Below are 22,078 nucleotides of genomic sequence, written 5' to 3' on the forward strand. Positions count from 1 at the left end.
ATATATGTCAAGTAAGTCTCTAGTCAAATACAATTTAAATATATCACTTGAGTCAAGCAAAGGGGATAAAGAGTAAAAGGAGGGAAGAGAGAGAGAATTGGCTTGGCAACAGCACTACTGAGAAGTATCTGGGCATTGTGGTGGATCACAACATCAACATGAGTCAGCAATACTACTCTTGCAAAAATTGAAATGCAGTTTTTGGTTGCATTGACAGAGTTATAGTATGCAAGTCACAGGAGGTGATAGTACCACTCTACTTGGCATTGGTTAAGCCTCAGCTAAAGTATTTGGTCCAGTTTTGGTCACCAATTTATAGAAAGGATGTAGAAAAACTGGAAAGGATCCAGAGGTGAGCAACAAAGATAATAAAAGGGATGGAATGCAAGCCATATGAGCAAAGGCTGAAGGAACTGGATATGTTTAGTTTGGAATAGAGGAGACTGAAGACTAAGGAGTGATACAACAGCAAATATTTGAAAGGCTGCCATAGAGGGCAGGTGTTCCAACTACAGCATAGCAGATTTAGATTAAATCTCAGGAAAAGCTTCCTAACTAACACTAGGACAATGGAACAGACTGCCTGGGGAGGTTGTGGAAGCTTCTTCACTGGAGGTTTTCAAAAGGAGGCTAGGTATTCATCTGTCTTGGATGGTTTAGATGCATCTTGGCAGGGGGTTAGACTAGACAACACTTGTGGTCCCTTCTAACCTTATTTAATTATATTTAATGTACTCCTTTAAACATTTAAGACACTTGTCACTATAAAAGGTACTGAAGTTCTGTCCAGATAGGTATTTTACACACCTACTTCTAAAATGATTTTTGCATGTTTTAGGCCACATCTACATGGCACACTACTGGTGGTGGCAAATGGAGTATGTGTAGCTACATGCTACAGCCACAGTATGATGCATGGCTTCCCACAGTGGGGAAAGGCTGTGGCAGCTCCCAGCAGCAGGTCACTACACTACTAAAAATAGTGTAGATGGGGGAGGCACTGCTTGGGTGCAGAGAGAGCTGCGTAGGCTATGTACCATAAGCATTCAAATGGGTCTCCACTCTACTTGCCTAAGTAGTGCTTCACCATCTATCCATCAATGTATACCCATTTTGGGGGTGTGCTGTGTAAGTACTCTACACACCATCATAAGGAGTGTGAAGTCTAGAATGCCTTTAGAACCTCACCTTTTTCATCCCTTCTCATTTCAGTGCATCCCTTGGCATCACAACACAAGGAGACATTTCCTGATGTCAGTCAGCTAGGAAAGATAATAGAGATAAAATATTACCTTCCTCATTCCAAAATTATAATTCTAGCCAGTGACTCTGTGGTGAAGAATCTGAGCTGAGACATCTGTACCCTAGATAAAGGAATTCTCTAACTAATTAAAGATTTTGTCTTGGTGGCAGATGTAATATTACAATAAGAGCATCACATTTGGATGATGGCCCAATTTTCAAAGAGGAAATGTAATACACAATATGGAAGTTGTCCTACTTCCTACTCTCTTTGTGACCAAACCAGAACGTCCATCCTAGCACACACCACCATCTTCTCAATCTCCAACCCAACCCCCTGATTCTAATCCCCTCCTCACATTCCTCTATGTCTCTGGTGGTATTATCCATCTGTTAATCCCCTTTGGCCCTTTCTCTTCGGTATTTCTAGATATTGCCAATTACAAATTTGTAGCATTGTTTGACTTCATAGTATATTTCCAGAAATTCTGTAATTAAGGGGCCATTCTGAGACTGTGGAATGAATTAAGTACCTTCACAAATCTCACCACCTTCTCTAAACATGAGGACTATTTTTGACTTAGGCTTTTCTAACATAAATACAATGCAACAGGTTTATTTTAAAAACCCTATACAACCAAGATGCTCCACTGCACACATTTCTGCTCTCTAGAGGGAGGATCAGAGAACCACCACCTCATAACAGTGCACGCTGCTTCATGCACTACTGGAAGATGCTCAATACTATGGTGATGAGTGCAATACAAGAACATATATAGAATACAATTAAGATTTAATAGGGAGAAGTGAGGAGGCCTCCACTACAGTCGTCATCACTACCCTTTTCTTTAATGGCCTGGAGTATGAGTGAGAATTTTCCCACGTCTATGTTATTTTACCAGTACAAATTCCTTTATGAATAACTGAAATTAAAGGAGAAGATGGCATTGAGAAATTTCACTGTAAAATAAAGACATTGAATAGATAAAAAGTTGAACCAAAGTTATTTCTGCTGATTAATAAGTCTGGAATAGGAAACAACTGATACCTGTTTGTATCTCCTTAAAATATTTTTTCTAGGTTTAATTTGTAAAAGTTTTGGATGATTATAATTTGACTTCCAGAATAAGATGAAAAACTTCTATCCTACATTTCAGAAGGAAACATATGTGGCTGAGTTTTCCTGGTCACTTACTGATAAACCTGTGCTTTGGGACAAAGATTTCGTGAAAGAGGAAAGAATTGGAATTCTCTATTAAAAAAACAATTGTTCAATAACATAGCTGTTACAACCTTCTCCGTATCTCAGTATCAAATCTTAATCGATTTCAGTTACATCTGTTTACTTTTCAACTCTCTTAGCCTTAAGTGAAAGCTGTGCTACAGTTCTTTGTTTTCATGTGAATAATAAATTACTAATCAGGTTTCAAGATTTGTACTACATGCCAGTAAGTTTTATTTCATACCCAAAGGGCTAAATATCTTTGACAACACTAATCTCATGCCTCTAACTTTCCCTTGTGTATTAGCAATGCTCTTTGAATTATAAAATAACCTTTCAAAAGTCAAAACAAAATAATTTGTTCTCCATGATGGGAAGAATTCCCTGAACAGTGAATGAGGGATAAGTAAATAAACACATGGAACTAATAAAATCTATTTTAATTTCACCTTTCAGTATCACACTATTGGATCTATCTAAAGAACTTTTATATTCCCCCCAGCAAAATTATTATTCAACTACACTAAGCACATTTAGACTATTTACATTCTAATGTGATAGGGTTGTAACAAAATGATTTGTTTTAAGCATCAGTACTCAAAGAAACAGTCTAGTAGTCGGTTATATGATTAAGATCAATATGTAGGCTTTGGTAAATGAGCTATTCAAAAGCTAATAGGAAGGGATATGTTTTCATGATTTAAAAGATAATATACAATCAATCAACATGTGTTGGACGACAATCCCTGCAGTTTTACTAATGTGCATGAGAATCTGAAAGAGAAATTGCCAATCGCCATATAAGGAGCCAGATCCTCTCCCCAATTACCTTCTCTAAATGTAGAGTATGACAATATTACCACTTGGAGTTTCATGTTGGGCCCAGTCTTGAAATCACTACTCCGTCCTTATTCAGAAAGTCAGAGATTGGCTAAAATTTTCAAATGCAGTGACTGAAGTTAGGCACCTAAATAGATGGCCTCCTTTTCAAGAGTATTGGGCACCCACATCTCTATGTAGGGCTAGAAGTCAATAAGTCATTCTGTGGATTTATGTACCTAACTTTGAGAGTATTAGCCTCAGCCCTTTCTTCAAAAGAAGACTACTTAAAATTGATATGCTTGTCATAAAGGAGGACTGAAATGCCAATCTTATAGGTAGGCTTGGCAGAACTCAATTTATATTTTTTTAATTTTGACAGATATTTTAGTTTTTATTGATTTAAATTTTCAGTTGTGCAAAATTATGGGAGAATCAGACAGTTTAATGACAGTAAACATTGAAATTCAAAAGTTAAAGCTTTATAACTGTTAAAACAAATTGTCATCACATGTCAAAATATGCAGAGTAAATATCCTTATGTCATACTCTAATAAGTTCTCAAGCAGTATTTTCTTACTTTATTTCCATTGATAATCAAAATATACAAATAGGCACTTTTGTCAGTTTGTGCATGCAATGATAGTTACTGATAAAAATCTAATCCTTCCAAGCTGATTTATAGGACATTGAGTAGAATTTTGTCCTCCTAGCTTTGACCCTCAAGTTCAGCCAAGGCCTAGCTGACTTCAAAGGTGTTTACAATTTTAAGAAAGAAGAAATGTAAAAAGCTGGGAGCTGTTAGACCGTAATATAGCAGCCTAACCTTGAGGCAAGGTATAAAATGCAGATACTTGTCATCACCAAGACAACCATTAAAAACTAAGTTTCTACCTCTCTGGGGATATGCTTTCTTTTTGGCTTCCTTTCTAGCATTCATGACCGACAGGGAAAATGACCAGCTTTTCTTTGAAAGTAGAAGTGAAGCAGAAGCACCAAATAATCATTTCACCCTGTGGCTGATGAGGTGAATCATCTGATACAATGAGACTTCAGCAGCTGTTTTTGTATTCCATAGCGGTGTGGCACAGTAACACAATTCAGCTGCTGCATGCCTAGATCACAAAGCAATTCTGCATGTTTTTAAGTGTATCCTACAATCTGGTCTGGTTACATGCTTGTCATTGACCTGGCAACCAGTTTGATTTTACAGGTATTTCAATATAGTGCCAGTTCTCAGAAAAGTACACCCAAACGTGGTCCATTTTCAGGTTCTTTTTGCAAACTTGGTTGCTTCCTGGGATGTCAATTTTTAACTCTAAAGGAAAAGGCTGTGTTATCTACCATAACTAAGAGCCAATATTGCTAATGGCTAAGATTTTATTCAAAGCCTTTACATGGAAAATTAGTTTTCCTGTCTTAACCTGCTGTGTGGATTTACAACTCAATGTATCAAATTGCTTCTTTCTACTACTTACAAATAAACATATATTTAGCATCATGCAATGTCACATACCTATGAAAAAGCTGTTGGGGTCAATTATGAGGTTTGGATTCTGAACTGTAATATAGCTTTTCAGATTAATTAACTGATATTTCAAAAAAAGGTCTTTTGAACCAGAAAACTGGATTTTTTGGGGTCAAAAGCATAGAAAGTGTTTTAAGTCTTTTGAGTCTGGAAATTATTCAAACCAGACTCAGTTTTGCAAACTTTTGTTTTTACCAGCGGAGACAAAACAAAAAACTGCACTGTAGTCAAGGAATGCTTAACAAAAGAATATTTTAAACATACTATTTAGATCTACTATCTATGGCTAAGCTTCCAGGAACTGCAGCAGCACCAAAGAATTTCTGATTTTATAATGCCATATTTGGGGTTGGTGTTGGTGTTTTCGGAAATGCTGACAATAAAGATGGGAGCATCAGTGATGAGACATGGTAGACCTGTTAACAAGGCTTCCATTTCAAGCGTCTTGCTTTCTGTAGATTAACTGGGTCCCCATAGGAGAAGGGTGTATGTGTTGACAGAATTGCTCTGGTTTTACCTTTGAAGCCACATCCCCCCCCCCCCCCCGCCCTGAATTAGTTTGCACTAGTATATTCAAAACAAAGAACGAGGAGTACTCGTGGCACCTTAGAGACCAACAAATGTATATGGGCATCAGCTTTCATGGGCTAAAACCCACTTCATCGGATGCATGCTGTGGAAGGGTTGGAAAGACTGGGCTTACTGAGGCCCCATAAGACTGGGTGCTTGCTCTGAGCTGAAGTGTGATTAACTTGAAACCACAAGAACTCCCTGGTACAGGGGGTTGGATTGTTCTTACCAAAATCCATATTAGGATTAGTGTTAACTCAGGTAAGTTATTAGCATGTGCCTAAGTTCTTGTGTTCTTTTAAGCAGGTTTTCTGTAATTCTTTTACCTTAAGAGTGAGATGTTCTGTCTAAGCAAGCCTTGTTTTGTATATGTAACTGTTGACAAACATGGTTATCTTTCTCCTCAAAGACTGCAAGCAGATGTCATCATTTGTACTGGGAATAACAGTGTAAGCAGGGAAACTATGCAACCTGGGAATACCCCAGTAAAAAGGAAGAGAAATGTGGGTCTTCACCCATGAGAGGCAACAGTTAAAGAACTGGAAGCCTGAGAGCGGGTGCCCTTCCTGGACCATTCAGAGGGAATACAGGTACTATTGCCCTGAACAGTGACATACTGTATAAGAAAAGGAAGATTTGCCTGGACCTCCACGTAAGACCCTAGTATGGGCTCTGAACAGGATTAAGGAAGTTATATACAGGAAGAGACATAGGACAGTATTTGAAAATATTCAAAAATTAAGTTTAGAAACATTTAAGAAAATTAGTTGAGAGCTCAGGACCAGATTGTGAGATACTCACTGTGAATAAAGGTAATGTCTCACTTTGCAAGTAAGGAACTCTGCTTGCTGTAAGATACTATTAAAAGTAATTAGTGCCACATACTGGCCTTTAAACTACTTGTAATGGGAAGGGTATCTCATACTTTCTACAGACTGGTAGAATGTAGAGAAGCCTCCAGCTAGGCACAAACAATTTGAAGATTCTTAGTAGAATTGAATCTACAGGGGGCAGGAGGTGCAGAGGGAGAATCAGCAATTCAGATCTGACATTGCAGGCTTAACAATGCATATCAGCAAGCTATTTTTGGTCCTCTCACTTGGAGTGAGCAGAATGAAAACCTGGTAAGTGCAGCTTGGAAAATCTGTTTGATAAAGCTTACAGTGCTTGGCTAAGAGCTTAATATCTCTGGATGGCAGAGCTGTTTTGTGCCAAGAACAATGACGTTTGTCCAGCCTTGTAGCTAGGCAAAAAAAACAGGGAGGCTGCAGAGAGCTATGGGGAGGAAAGAACAATTTTAGTTGGGGGTGAGGGGGTTCTGCCTATTTCCCTGCAAATTGAACCTCTCCATACCAGCCTTCCCATGCAGTTATCTTCAGTGCTCTGTGTATGGCTTTGTGAGGTTCTTAGTGGCTCCTTCTCCCTTCTTTATAACTGCACTCCTTAGCCCTGGGCATGAGAGAGGTAGGATGGGAGCCATCCTGTACTTGGCACTTACCTTCCTTGGCTCAGGTGGAAGCAGGTGAGCACCTATCTTGCTTCCCCTACAGCCTCCTTAGGATCTCTCTGCTGTCTGCCAAACAGACTTTGGATCTTTCAGCGTGCCTCTCTTTCTAACACTCCCAACTTTATCAATTGTGGGACAGCAGGTGGCTATTGGAGGCACTTGCTGCACAGCTGAAGGGGGAACAGAGCAGCTGTAGCTCAGTGCCTTGAGCCATTTCCCTGAAGCAATGGGCTTTTCCATATTACTGAGGGAAATGATGTAAATACTGCAAGACATGTAGCAGATGTGGAGCTGCTATGTAACAATTCTGTGAATAGTATATATATGGACTTAGTCTGTAAGGTAAAGTTACTATATAGATATATAGACTTTCCTGTGTCATGGTGTTGATCTAGCTTGACGGCTCAGCTAAAACACACCACACCAAACACCACCAAAGCATGAAAAGCAATACAATGGATCTATGGATCTAGGTAGGGAACTACTAATGCTATGGAACTTACTGTGCTTAATTACTACATTTTAGAAGCAGATTGTAACCATTCTAAAGCATACTTTGTTTCATGTTGTATATAGAAGAGAATGCCTGGGAGGGGTAACCTTCTGTTCAATCTTTGATTTTTTTAGGGGTGGGGGAGGAGGGGAGAGGCAATCCATTATATGTGTTTCAGATGACTAGAACAAGGGAAGGGATGGCTCAGTGGTGAGAGTATTGGCCTGCTAAACCCAGGGTTGTGAGTTTAATCCTTGATGGGGCCATTTAGGGATCTGGGGCAAAAATCTGTCTGGGGATTGGCCCTGCTTTGAGCAGGGGATTGGACTAGATGACCTCCTGAGGTCCCTTCCAATCCTGATATTCTATGATTCTCTTGTAATAGTCCTTGAAACCACACAGACTGAGTCTATCTTTGTGCTCAATGACATAAAAAATTATACTTTACGAAATGATATATTGTAAAATATTGGTATTAGATGTTGTGCTCACCACATGTACCAGTTATCTTGAAGTACTTACAGTAAATAAACACTTTGAAAGCATCTGTAGAGGAATAAGCAATTCCCCCCTCCTTCTAGACAGATGTGTGAACACTAAACCTTAATTAGTGCAATAATATTAACAAATAGGCACACAAGGAATGATGGCAGTCCATTTTTAATCCAGTAAAGATAACCCTAATTATTGTTTCTTCATAGTAATTATTCTCTAATCTCCACAGGTCTGTATGGACAATTTATTTAAGTTACACATTCACAGCTTAGAATATTGTGGCAATAGGCACTGTAGAAAAGCTTCAGCTAAACAGATAGAGATGGTCCAAAGACAGTTATATTTTGGGGAGATTGAGGAGGCCAGCATGGAAGAAATATGCAGTGCCATTCACTGCGCTTTATCAGTTCTGTAGATAGCAAGAGATCTTCACTCTCTAGCTCTGTGCCTGTCTGAGCACTAAAATCCATTTAACATAAATGCACACTGGACTAACTTGTTTCCTTTTACTGAAGCACTTGCAAAGGTTAACAGTTATTATTCCTGTCAGAATAGCCTTTGCTGGGGGAAACAAGCTTTGTAATATCCTTGGAGAGACTGAGTGGAGCTGAAGGCTACTTCTTGCACAGAAACAGAGACAAATCACTCTACAGATAATAGGCCAGCTTCAGCCCTCCATTACATCAGGCTATGCCTTGTTTCCTGTCCCTCTCCAGAAAGCCTGTTCAGGGCAGCTACAATCTGAAATCATGTTGTTTCTGCTCATTAGTCATATCTAAATTTGAATAGGTGTGAACCAGCATTTTATCCAGTACTAATAGTGGAAGCAAACATTGACTACCAGCTGTATGTGCCAGGAAAAGACAATATTTCAGCTACATTTAAACTAAATTATCTCAGCCTAGTGATGCTTTTGGTGAGTTACATTGAAATACAATTCCTCCCACACCCTCTTCTTTTGATCAAAAGGGCCTTTTACCATATAGCCAGAGCATTCCCAAGTTCAGGTCAAGTCACTATTGAGACCAACGGTTAAGTGTAAAACAACAAGATAATGCCAGGTGTAAAACAGGCAAACAACTGACAACTGCAGTCTTACCTAGCCACAAGCAAGGCACAAATAGCAAACAATAGTTTCACATCTGGCCTGCCTTTCTTCAGGGATACTCTAGCAAGCAGCAAGCCTGAGATAGCTGTCAACTGTAGTTTCACATCAGGTCTACCATCCCTCAGCAAGGCTGAGGAGGGGGGGAAAGGGTTCTCTCACCAAGCTAATCATCTCTATCTTTTCCAGTCACCCCTGAAACCACCTGTGCTCTTTCCTTTTTAAGCTCTCCCTCCAAGCCTGACCTCTATTGCAGGTGTAGCAAGGCAGGGCAGATTAAACCCACAGCAGATCATTAACCCTATCCTGGCCAGGTGTGATTTATATATCCTATCACAAGGAGTTAAAAGAAAAGATAGATAATTTAATAGTTGTGAATTATCCACTCCACTCCAGTTTTGTGCATTTAAAATACATATTTTTGATAACTACCTTTTCCACCGTTTTGTCCTTTTAGATGTACCAAAGAGTAAAAATAATACCATGTATCTTATCTGACCAATCAATTATACACTTTTTATTCTTTAATTGGCGCTTGTGGCATACACACTCATGCGTGAAAATTTAAAATTCATTTCCTGTGTTCATTTTAATCTTGCACGCAACCATGAAACTTCCTTTCTGCAAATGTTTGTGCCATTACAACTCAACGGCATGAATGTTTGCAGAAGCTAAAGACAAGTGAATGCAAGCATCATTGAAGTGAAATTAAAAATTCAAACGAACATTTTGCAGTATTCTCACAAAGTTCTCAGCTACTAATTGGAATTATTCAAATGTGGTTTAAAAGTTAGGTCTTAATTAGATCTACCAAACAAATCAAGTTTGATATTTCTAGTTTCAGACAGTTTTGAATTACTTGAGCACAAAAGCTTCATGGTGGAAAGTGAGAGCTAAACAATTGTGCTCAAAGGTGTCTTTGCATAAAGTGATGATATTATTAATCTCCGATTGTTAGACCCAGCCAATTATGTTAGTTACAAGCACTGTAACTAAGATTGTTCACCATGAGGGAGATTCAATGACTGATCTTGGATAAAAAACAGATATTAAACATTAAATTATTTGGTAACTTCCAGAAGTCAGCATTACAAAAAAGTGCTTTTTAGTAAATCATGGTTGTTGTATATTTGCAAATTCGCTGACTAAATATGGATGTACATTACATGACTAATTATGCTGAAAATACAATTAAGTGCTTGAACAGAAGATCCTGCCTCAGTGTTCCTGCTTTCTTTTATAGACACAAAATTGTTTCTTTGTTCCTAATTCAACAAAGCACTTCATTTAGATTTAAACATATGTATAAGTGCTTTCCTGAATAAGAGAGAAGTTCAAGAACATGTTTTGTTGAATGAGTGCCTTAAGCATCACCTAAAAGCCCATGTAATTGAAAGTGCATAGAAGGACAATTGCACACCTGTTCAGACAGGCAGTTGCCATATTGTATATCTGTTTAATATGTTATTTAGAGAGAGCTGAAGGTTTGCTTCCCAGAATGATGAAGGGGTTGAAAGGGTCATTTTTGTAAGTGGCAGACTGGCAGAGGTCTTTTCAAAATGATTATTTTAATGCTGATGCGGGTTTGTTGTACAGGCATATTTTTATTAATATTACAAATTAATGTAAATAAATAAATTTTATTGAGCTAGTGAACATTTTCTGATGGAACTGTATTTAGTCAGAAAATGGTGATCTGATGAAATTCAGATATTGTGGGAATTTCTTGATTTTGTTAAAAAACGGATGAAAAATTTTCAAAGTGCTTCAGTTTTATAAGGTTGAAGTGCTTTGTTGTTCTGACTTTTATTTTAAATTCTATAAGCCTATATACCAATATAGAATAAAAGCTTATATGGTAAAGTCAAAAGAGGCACTGCAAACTTATTGAAATAAAACAAGATGTTTCAATAAGGTTGTTTTCATATTTTCTAAACTAATTTGTTTTAAAATTTCATTACATTGGAAATTTTGTCTTTTTGTTCCAGTTTGTGATGACAGGAAATTTCAAATATTAAGAATTTTCCAAAGAAGAGAAATTCCAAGTACTGACCAGCTGTAACATGGTAGAGGCATGTCTTCATGTGCATTTACCCCTTTCCCCCGCAAGATGGAGGACAGGCATGAAACTGACAGCTTCTGTGAAAGGATATATTAAAGCACTACAACACAGAGTTAACATAACTATGATTATTGTTTTAACAATAGCTGTAAAAGCATCTATTTGACTTCTTTCCTCTTTGGAGTATAATGCATTGATTTAGCTTTCTTTGTGGATTTTTTAAACATAAAAGAATGACATTGCATGCATGTTGCTTATTTATGTAGGTTTATCCATCTTGCCTAATTAGATTGTAAACTCACAGGCAACAGCTGTCTTTCATTTTGTCTGTATAGTGCCTAGCACAATGTGGCCCTGATCCTGAATGGGGTCTTGAGGCACTACAAGAAAATAAATAAATAAATAAATAATAGCCCTTGTGAATTTGTAGTCTTCCTACACTCTGCCTTTTACTTACGATTATAGTCAGGACTAATTTCAAGCTTACTGAGTAAATTGAACAGAGTACATCAGGGCATCATTTACATTTGAGAACACTGTATTTTAATTTCACGGCCCTTTGACATGCAAGTAGTTGGACCTTCTATGCCTCTTGTTTCCAGTTTTAGCTAATTCTGGATGTCACGACTTTCATTTCCTCCTGGGCAATTTCTGTCCCAATAGTACACATCTGTAATACATAGTTTGCCCTGTATCACTCTCTTTACATAATTTACCGCTGCATGTCTATCCCCAGCTCCATATTCCGCTGCAGAACAATTCCACTGAATGCTGCACCTGAGACTAATGATGTGTTCATTTATTATTCTGTATAATCCTATCTCATTCTTCCTGCTGGCTATAAGTGACTTCATTAAATCTGGATTAGCATCGTTTTGACAATCTGGACTGTGTCCCAGGCAGTTTATGCCTAGTTCTCTGGGTTACCATGAGGTAAGAGGTAGTGTTGGGGAAATTATCTTTTTTCCCCATTTGATAGCTACACATTTCACTTGTGACTGCATGACTTCATTGAGGTATTTAGTCCCATGATTGTTAGTTCCAGCTCTGATTTTGCTAGCAGTTACTTGTTCCAGCCTGTAGTCTGGAAATTCCATATTTTATCATTCTTCAGCAGATGCCTCCCCCACCCTTAATACCTTCTTTATTGTTTTATTCCCTCTTCCTGTTGTCTCATTTCCTTCTTTTCCTGCTTTTGCATTGCACCTTCAGGAGGTTTTGTTTGTTTACTTGCTATCAAACCTCCTAGGCTGTCTCATACTTTTGTCTGCTTAACAGGCTGCAACTGAGAGGCATTTGGGCTGGGATTTTCAAAGGGTCCTAAGGCATTTAGGAACCCAGCTCCCATAGGAAGTCACTTAGGTCCCTTTGAAAGTCCCAGCCTAAGTGACAACTCTTTCCCCACATTACAAAATCATTCATTTTCTGTGCAAGGTGTGCATGTCTGCAGTGTTCAATGAAAATGAAACTGCTTAGCCATCATCCTCTATCCTTTTTTAGGAATTAGTCCTTGCCTACACTGAAAAAATGTACAACAGAGTAACTATATTGATTTAGTTACACACCTAGTAAAATCCAAGGGGAAACCCTGGCTCCATTAAAGTCAATGGAAAAACTTCTATAATAGATTTCAGGGAGGTCAGGATTTCATCACTCATGTAAACAGATTGCACCAACAAAAATTTGGTCTTATAGCCTACTCTACCAATAGAAGCCCCACTTTGCACCAGTGTAACCCATTTACATTTGAGCAGGGGGTAGGAGTAGATGACCTCTTGAGGTCTCTTCCAACCCTAATCTTCTATGATTCTAGTGCAGTGGTTCTCAAACTTTTTTTTCCGCAAACCACTTGAAAATTGCTGAGAGTCTCGGCAGACCACTTAATGATCTTCCCAAATGTTGTTTGTACCATTAGCTAACTATTGTAAAGCATTTTGGATAATATATATATAAATATATATATTTGTTCTACAAATAAAAGCACAAATCTCATTTTAATATCAATAGTCTTACATTTCTAATGCGATGGATGTGCCCTCTCTCCTTCGCCGGAGCAGCCCCCGAGCTGGGGCTGGGAAGGAGGAGGGTCTCTCCCCTGCCATGGAAGCCCCCAAACTGGAGCTGGGAAGGAGGGGGGGATCTATCCCCTGCCATGGCAGCCCTTGAGCTGAGGAAAGTCACCTCTTTCTCTGGCTGCCGCAGCCCTGCACTTCCCAAATTTCCCACACCCCCTCGTCTCACCACACTGCCCCTTCCCACCTACCCCCTATTTCCCCACATGGCCACCACCTCACCTTACATGTGCGTCTTCTCCAGGGTCTAGACACCTAATTAGTGGAGACACACCTGCACTCTCTCATTCTCTTATGTGTGGCCACAGAGGCAAGCACCTTAGAGGAAACTATTTGTGGACCACCTGAATGGAGCTCGCAGACAACCGGTGGTCTGCGGATCACATTTTGAGAACCTCTGCATTAGTGGATCGTGCAGTTTAACTAAATTGACATGTGATGTGAATGTTCTTAGTGTAAAGAAGGTTTTATTCAGATTTATGCTCCTCATTCTTGGAATAATAAGTTGGTCTCCAAAGACAAGTATGAAAATAGTCTTATATGGCATTAGGCCCAAGATTAAAAAAATCCTGCTCTTTATAGAGTAATACCAACTATAATTGTTTGTTAACACAATGCTCATTTTAAAATATTTTATAACTACATTTTAATTTAATTTTCAAGCTTTAAAAGCTCATATGCAAATGCATTATTTTATTATTGATACCCTGAATGAAAAATTGTAACTTGATGGCAAAGATCCATAATTGATATACTACCCAAGAATATGGCTAGGAGACACAACTGTGTTTTCTGAGTATGCTTAGCAGCTTTAGCTGATTGCTTATACAATAAAGGTCATTAATACTTAGCTTACTTGATATTTGCAGGCAAGCAACATGAGGAAATAATAAGAAAGATTCATAGGTTCATAAACTTCACGGCCAGAAGGGACCATCTGATCATCCAGTCTGATCTCTTGTATATCAGAGGCCACTACTTTTCACACAGTTACCTCTGTATTGAGTCCAATAACTTGTATTTGGCTAAAGCAAAGGTTCCAGAAAGACACCCAGTCTTGAGCTGAAGACATCAAGAGATGGAGAATCCATTGCATCCTGTGGTAGATTGTTCCACCGGTTAATTACCTCACTGTTAAACATTTGTGTATAATTTAAATTTGTCTGGCTTCATGTTCAAACCATTGCTTCTTGTTATCCCCTTCACCACTCGATTAAAGAGTCTTTTAGTTTCTGGTATTTTCTCCCTATGAAGGTACTTATAAATTGTAATCCTGTACTTTAGATAAGCTAAACAGATTGAGCTCTTTAAGTCTCTCACTGTAACGCATTTTCTGGTTCTTTTCTTGACCCTCTCCAAATTTTCCACATCCCCTTTAAATGTGGAGACCTGAGCCGTAGACAGTATTCCAGTATTAGTCTCACCCATACCGTATACAGAGGTAAAATCATCTCTTTACCCCTAATTACTACTCCTTTTTCAAGACGGTCTGCCTTAGACATTGTAGATTTTCTCCTAATATAGAATAACTGATTGATTCATGAAATTATTGGATTCCTCTGGTGCTTATCTATTTCCAATTTAAAAACACACCATTAGAAAATCTAAATATTTTTCAGTACTGCACTCTGATAGTGTGACACATCCCGGGGTTGTTAGGCATCTCACAACCACTTGCCCTTAGCGTGAGAAAGCTTTGTCTGTGCCTGCTGTGGGTCAATTCCCCAGATCCATCAGCCATGGGCAATACAAGCAACTGTTTCTTCAGCCTATGCAAGTTAACAATAAGCATACACCAAGCCTGCCAATCACCCCTCTGGACTGGTTAGTCCTAGTTCCACTAGACACCCATAGTCTTTACAGATTAGCTGCTCCCAAAGAAGCAGTACACACCAGTTTGCCAGTTTCCCTTTAGATTACTGCTCCAGGTTTATAGTGAAAACAAACAAAAGTTTATTTAACAAAGTATAGATATTTGAGAAGTAGCAAGTAAGAATACTGGAAACAAATGGTTATAAAATATATAAAATAATATCATAAGGTGCATTCTGAAGCCTCGACTTAATTACTAAGATGCTCTTCTGTCTAACAAAGTTTTGCTCACCCAAAATCTTTGCAGTGTTTTCCAGCCAGATTGGCTATGACCTTCCTTACATAAGGCAGAACACGCTGATCATTCCCCCCAAATCCATTGACCTTAGTCATGAACTAAACATACCCCTGATGTTTTTTTGGGGGGGAGGGGGGGAATTCCTGCAGATTTTCTATCATGTGAATTTACAATCTCTTCATTAGCTTCAGGCTCAGTAATGCAAATAGACCTACACTGTATAACACACAATACGCAGTGACCAACCAGAGAGATAAGTATCTGCTCCCTCCTGTCTGAACACAACATGCTTATCATCTTTGGTGACCTGTCTTAAATCGCATACAGTTACTGAATGTTCAACAAATTCAGCCTCTGGTGAACCCAGGAGCAAAGCAAATCTTTTAGTCTTGAATTCTTCATATCCTGAACAGTGTCTAGCTGACAGTCTGATTTGTAAAGAGTGCCTACTTCCATGCTTCCACTGAACTCTACTATAGCAATATGACACAGGGAAAGAAGGGGGCTCTTAGGTAACTGGGTCCCAGAGCATTTGCAGCTTTATAGCATAACAGCAATTCACTGAACTCCACACAGAAACTTATATAAAGGCAGTATCGTTCCCAGAATATTGGCCTTTTGTGTTCTTTGCACGACATGCTGTTCAACAAATGGGCAGCTTGTTATAAAAATCTAGGCTTAGGCTCCAACGTCCACACATTTGGCCCTCATAGGGAGCTGCTGAGCAATCAGTACTTCTAAAAGTGGACCACTACTTTAGATTCTTAAATATGAAGTTGGGAATCTAACTTTAGGCACTCAGTTTCAGTCTAGTCTTAAGGAAAGGCAGGAATGTTTGTAGCAAGATCTGCATCAAATAGGAAAAGTCACAGACTTCTGACCAATAAAAGATTAATAATGCCTTTTTGGAAACAATTAGGATTTGATCTTTGAAAAGCAGCCCCGGATTTCATGTATTATTTCCCTGAAAAATAACTGAAGTGGCTTTGGCAGCTGCAAAACATATTGAGGCTTTCTTGATGACTCGTTTCAGTTAGTTTACACAATGCATGCCTTTTTTCCTTTTTTTCAATCAACCCAGCCAGAAAATGCTTTTCATGTCCTCGTGACATTTTTTTTCTTAGTTTCTTTTTAAGCGTAGCTTAAACTCTTTATTCTTACTCAGATAATACTAAATGACCTCCAGCTGAAAATTTCTGAAAGCTGCTGGCATATAGATGAAGAACAAAACAGATGGGAGTTAAATCTGAGCGTATGAACAAATAAATAAATAAATGCAACCATAGGATGGAATCAATACTCTGGCATAGAGTAATATAATTTTTAAAATTAAAACTCTTTGGCTTACAGTTATCATGCTAGAGCAGTGATATCCAGATCTTACTGCTTCAGGAGCCAAATTAGCAATCATTACCCAAAAGAGCCATAGTAGTGTGAATTCATTGTTTCATTTACTATAGTACTATAGATTCCTATTGAAACAGTATGACGGGAAATATATAGTATTCTCACAGCAAAATGACTGAACAAATATTATTATTTTATCAACTACAATTGGTTAATAACATAGTACATGCATCTGATTGGTTAATAATTAAACCACACTGTGTTTTAATATCAGGTGCTGCAAAGAGCTGTAGGAAACACAATAAAGAGCCACTTATGGCTGATGAACCTCAGTCTGAGTATCACTGTGCTAGAGACTTAGTGGTTGCTGCTTCCTGCATTTTGAGATATAAGGTAACAGAGGTCAATTGGCATAATAGGCCAAGAAGCAGAAATAGTACATCTATTGTTATGACTGCTCAGTGGATAGCAGTTCTATTAACTTCACATAGTAAATATTTCTTCTTCAGCTTGAGGATAGGAGATAACATTTAGGACAAGGTAAACAGACATTCCAGGGAAGAAATGGCGATTAGATCCATCAAAAATAGTTGAATTCAGAAAAATGCTTTTATTTCATTTCACTTTTTTGCCCTATCTATCTCTATCCATGCCCATCCATAACAAATCCAATGTAAAAGTATTATCCCAACAGACTTGCATAGGGTTTTTAAAAAATATTCTAAATGATGGATTTTATGATGGCATAAAAATTACGGCCAAACCCAGTGTGATGTTGTTGCAAAAGGGTTAATGTTTTTCTATCTCTAAACAGGTGAGTAGCAGTTAGGGATGATTTTAAGGGAAAGAACAAAAAAATATAATAGTGCTATCAGGAGACCTCTACATGCAAAATAAAATAAAAGCCCTAATCAGACAGCAGGGAATCCAAACTGTGTGATGCATCATCAGGGTCACCTTCCACCCAGTTAGGGAGGATGTTATATTAATGATGACTAAAACTAGTAAAATATCTCCATGTCTTATCTAAAACTCAAAATACATGTGAAACAAAATCCATACACTCCAGGCATACAGTTAACAATTAAAGGATTGTTAACTGTATGCCTGGAGTGTATGGATAAATAGGTCTGTATATTGTCATAAAATACTATTTGAATTCGTTAGGTAGAGCTGTGCACATAATCAATTTCACACTTGAAATTTCACACAATTTCAGGGGATGAACTTCAATAAATAAATAATCTTGGATCAATCTGATATAATTTTTTTTAATCTTTTCACAAAATGAAAAAGCTAAAAAAAAATTAGGTTAAATTAAATGTTTTGTTTCACCCAAAACAAAACATTATGTATAAAATCAAATAAAATTCAAAATGAAAAGTCATTTCCAATTGAAAAATCACATTTCATTTTGAAAATGTCAAAACAATCCCAAAATAGTTAAAACATTTTTTTTTCTTCCAGCCAAAATCCTCAGGCAAATTTGACATGAATTTGCAAAATGTTGCAGTCTACCTGAATATGTATTTTGGTGAAAAAAAGTTTCATCTAAAAAATTTCACCTGTTTCTATTGTCAGGTCCACCAACAAAGCACCTTCTAGGAAGTAATTTGAATTCCTTGGATTTAATAATATAAAAAGAGATGAAATATCATTAAGGGAATCAAATTTTAGCATAAATATTAACTTATTGTTTGATGGATCAGGTTCTCCTTTATTTTCTGATAAAAATACCTAAAAGATGAAAAATAGGTCACAGTTAGCTGCTATGTGATGTACAAGATGACTACCAGCTTGCCTGCTGATCAGTTTGCCTGCTGCCTGGCTCCTGGGTTGCCTGGACAGATGCCTGGATGGTGTGGGTGGACTGGTCAGCTGCCTGTCTCCCCAGCTGGCAGGCAAGCTATCCAGTTTCCCAGTTGTCTGGCTCCTGGCTGCTTGGCCAACTTTCCAGCTGCTCTCCTTGCTGCTAGCCAGCTGCCTGGCTTTCCACATGCCTGGCTTCCTAGATGCTCAGCTTCCTGGATGGCTGGCAATGGCAGTGTCGTTTCCCAGAGGAAAGGAGGAGCACATTTAAAATATAATGATCAACATTAAATAAATATTTATTCTTAGTTACATTATTAAATCATTTGAGATCCCAGAATAAAACTGTTATACAGATGGATCACATAAATCTGAGCAAAACTTTCGTGTGGAACCCAAAAATCACAAAAAGTTGATACCTGAACTGTTCTCGCATCACAAACATGTAATTCAGCCTGGGTTCACAGAAAAACTTGCAGACTACTTAGGGGAACCTTGGCCTAGTTGCAGGTGACCCAAGTTCCTGAAAATCTTTGGATGAGGTAAGTTTTCATGCTGAAATCTTGTCATCATTAAATCAGGTGGACCTAGAAGTTTCCTCTGAGGTTTGATCTGATTTGATTTGGGGAGTTTGATCTGAGTGAAATTCCAGAGACCAGTTACTGTAGGACTTTAAACCCCACACAACCCCATTGACTTTAAAGAGCACAAGGTATAAGGCAATACAGAATTTGGCCCATAGAGGAAAATACCCATAAACCCCAAAAGATCAAAAACATGTGCACTGAAACCAAGTTTCACCGAGATCTGATAATTCGTTCATAAAACATTACGTCTTGACTCCATAGGCCCCATGAGGGGGGAGGCTCTTAAAGTCCACTATCCAGCCTGAGTCTGAACATCTACACCACAATTTAACAGCCCCATAGCCCGAGACTGGTAAGCCTGAGTCAGCTGATATGAAGCAGTGATAGGTGTTTAATTGCAGTGAACTCTGCCGCCTCAACCAAGGTTTGTACAGTACATCTTTAGTCACAGTGCTGCTTTTGGCCCCTGGTCTCTCTTGAGGGAGAAAAATGAATAGAGATTTAATGAAAATGCATTAAGCAGTGTGAGCTCATTTTTCTTAGCACCATTTATTGCCATCTAAATGAATTCATTTCAGAGAGACTTAGTGAAATAGATGCCCTGTATTATTAAGGGAATTTCCAATTTTTCAATGGACTGTATCTTTGCTCACGATGCTTAGGTTCAAAGGTGCTTCTTCTGCACCCTTGCATCCCAGCTGCTGTTCATTGATGTTATTTCGATCCTCTCTTCTTAAACAAGGACTATCACACCTCTTCTCTCCTCCGATCCCTGCACGCTCCATTCTGTAATGAGCATTTGAGATAGGAAAAGTTATCCAAGTCACTGAGGCCCAGGTCATCAAAGGTATTTAGGTGCCTAAGTCCATTGAAATCAATGGGAATTAAGTGCCTAAACACATATGAGGCTTTGGAACATAGTTCTATGCACAATAAAGGGCTTTTTTCCAGTCTCTTGTGTTGATAGCTCTATGTTTTGTGCATTGTCTAGTGGCTGAAATACGTACTCTGAGTTTTTTGTCTTATGCATGGGTAGAGGTGACAGCTTTATATTCTTTTATTGACGGGCCTTTTTGTGTTTGTTCAAGAAACTACAGTTTCCAAATATGTCAGCGAAGATGCCCTTTTTTGATGGCTGTAAAGCAGATGCATAGTGCAGGAGTTATAGAATTTACATTATATGACATTTTAGCCTGGAACATGGAGAAAAATAAAAGTGGAAATCTCAAAAGATTCTAAAATGTATCGAAAGGAGAACTAAATAAAAGGCCATTCAAACTTTTATTCTCCCATCCCAAGAGATCAAAGGTGAATAGGGATGGAAGATTAACAAAGACTTGTGAAGGATTTTTTTTTTTAATTTAAGTTTGTGCCATTTTTGCTATTTTGTGATACATAAACAAGACCTGAAATTTGTGGTGGTGTTTTTAGTAACTATTTTTTCTGCTTTTCTCTTTCATCTAGAATGTGAAGTTTGGCTTTACCTGGTTTTCTAGAAGGACTTCTTAAGGTCTCCTAAATATTTAGCTTGAACTCCCACAACGTAACTGAATAGGTAACAAGACAGGTTGAGTCTTTGACAAAGGGCACTCTTCCAAATGATCGTTAGCCATTGGAATTAAATAAATATTAGCAAAAACAAAGAAAAAAATCAAACAGTTTGGTTACAAGTCTCTTCTGATGCCATTATTTTATTGATTCTCTAGTTGCCAGAGTCTTCCCTTACAGACAAGATCTGAATTTATAATGTAAAAAACAAGCAAGTTTAATAAACAGTTTTCAGACTTTCTTTGTCCATTGTAAATAAGCAAAAAAATTGTGCAGTCTTTTTTCTCCTTTGCTGGTCAGCTTTAAAAGGTGAAGAAGAAACAAACAACACAGCTCAAAGGATATATGGTATTTTGACAGCTCAGCGCACAGAATACACTAAGATTTTTAAATGAGCCCTTTTTTCTTGCACATCTTAAGATGTTAACGAGCTCAATTTTTAGGCACTGTGAAGGGGTTGACTCACCACAGGCACAACCCATTGGTCAGGCTGGGTGTAGCAGATCCTCTTCTTTCCTGGTCCCCCTGGTGAAGGCGCTCTGATTCAGCAGTGGACTGTCTCTTCAGTGACTTGGCCCTCCAGCCAGACCATGTGTTTTATGTCTGCTCCTTTCCAGGTATATAAAAAGTCCAGCAAGGTTAGTTCTCTTGGTTAGTCAAGGGTCTCTGGGTATCCCCCTGCGTTGAGGTCTCAGAGTCTTGACCCCTCAGTCCTCAGGGCCTTCTCTCCCCTAGCTTTGCCATAATTCCATTTGATCACATTGTGTAAGTGAAAGGTGATATTTTCTCTCTACAACTCCAGAAGGTGTATGATCAGAGTCCTACACTGTATACACAGATCTGGCTGTATCCTACATGGATCTATCAAGGTCAGTATTTGAAACAAACTCACATATTATATTGTGAAACTTTAGCGGGAGCTCTACCTAACTCAGGAGATCACACATGCAGCAGGTTGGCATCTGAGCTTCCCTTTGAATTCAGCCTGCTTCTGTCAGTCTAATTAAAATTGGTACAGCAGTCTGTCCCTCAGTTTCCTCATCTGCAAAATGGACATAAAACCTATGTTACAGGGAGCTGGAATGGAGTTGATTCATAAATCTTGTAAAGCAAATTGAGAACCTTGGAGGCTGCTAGATTATTTTTACTGTATGCATTTTAATTTTCAATCTTATAGTAACACAGGAACATAAGAATGGCCATATCAGGTCATAGCTATGGTCCATCTAGCCCAGTATCCTGTCTTCTGATAGTGGCCACTGCCAGAGGATTCAGCGGGAATGAACAGAACAGATCAATTATTGAGTGATTCATCCCCTGTCTTCCAGGCCCAGCCACGATGGACCTATCCTCTATGAAATTATCTCATTCTTTTTTGAACCCAGTTATATTTTTGACCTTCACATCATCCCCGGTAATGAGTTCCACAGGTTGACTGTGTGTTGAGTGCATTTCTTCATTATATTTGTTTTAAACCTTCTGCCTCTTAAAACAGGTATCTGCAAATTTGTTTTTCAACTTTCATAAAGCCAGATTATTACTTCACGCCACTGGCTGAAGTT

The sequence above is a fragment of the Trachemys scripta genome, chromosome 5 (genome assembly GCF_013100865.1).
Source record: "Trachemys scripta elegans isolate TJP31775 chromosome 5, CAS_Tse_1.0, whole genome shotgun sequence".
Classification (NCBI taxonomy): Eukaryota; Metazoa; Chordata; order Testudines; family Emydidae; genus Trachemys; species Trachemys scripta.